The sequence below is a fragment of the Meleagris gallopavo genome, unplaced genomic scaffold, assembly GCF_000146605.3.
Source record: "Meleagris gallopavo isolate NT-WF06-2002-E0010 breed Aviagen turkey brand Nicholas breeding stock unplaced genomic scaffold, Turkey_5.1 ChrUn_random_deg7180001538723, whole genome shotgun sequence".
NCBI lineage: Eukaryota > Metazoa > Chordata > Aves > Galliformes > Phasianidae > Meleagris > Meleagris gallopavo.
Genome location: NW_011298112.1, coordinates 1 through 487, shown reverse-complemented (window position 1 = coordinate 487; position 487 = coordinate 1). Strand labels below are relative to the sequence as shown.

At 62.6% G+C, this 487-nt stretch overlaps 1 long non-coding RNA gene across 1 annotated transcript; it reads left to right on the top strand.

Annotated features, from left to right (window-relative positions):
* The first annotated feature begins 49 nt into the window (after window positions 1-49).
* Window positions 50-487, top strand: LOC104917353. Its single transcript, XR_796833.1, has 3 exons — window positions 50-81; window positions 181-219; window positions 449-487. It is a non-coding gene; the product is annotated as an uncharacterized LOC104917353 (long non-coding RNA).

Sequence of the window (487 nt, the reverse complement as noted above, 5' to 3'; positions counted from 1 at the left end):
ACGAAGTGAGCAACAAGACCAGAGCCATCTCCGCGCCCTGGGCCCCTACCAGCCTGGACAGGACCAGCCTCTACGTCAACGGTGAACCAAAGGGCCCTCCTCCCTCGCTCGCCTCCCCTCCTGGCCCCCCGCCTTCCCCTCACGGAGCTCCAGCTCATGTCTCTCTCTCTCTCATTCCAGGTTACAACGAACAGCCAGTGACGCAGCCAGTGACGCCCAGTGAGTACCACACAGGGGCAGGAGGCACCCAAAAGGCAACGGGTGCCTCGCGGGCCTCTCGTCCCATCAGCTTGTGAACCTGGGACAAGTGCAGAACCCGCCAGACTTTCCCATCATAATGACGGCTGGGGAGGAGAAATAGCTGGCCAGGCACCACTGCCTTTGCCCTCCCACAGCCTTCACAGCTGTCCTCCTGCACCCCCTCACTCCCCATCTGTGCTTCTTGCAGCTCCCACTCGGCCACCAACGACACCTCCAGGCCTCGAGC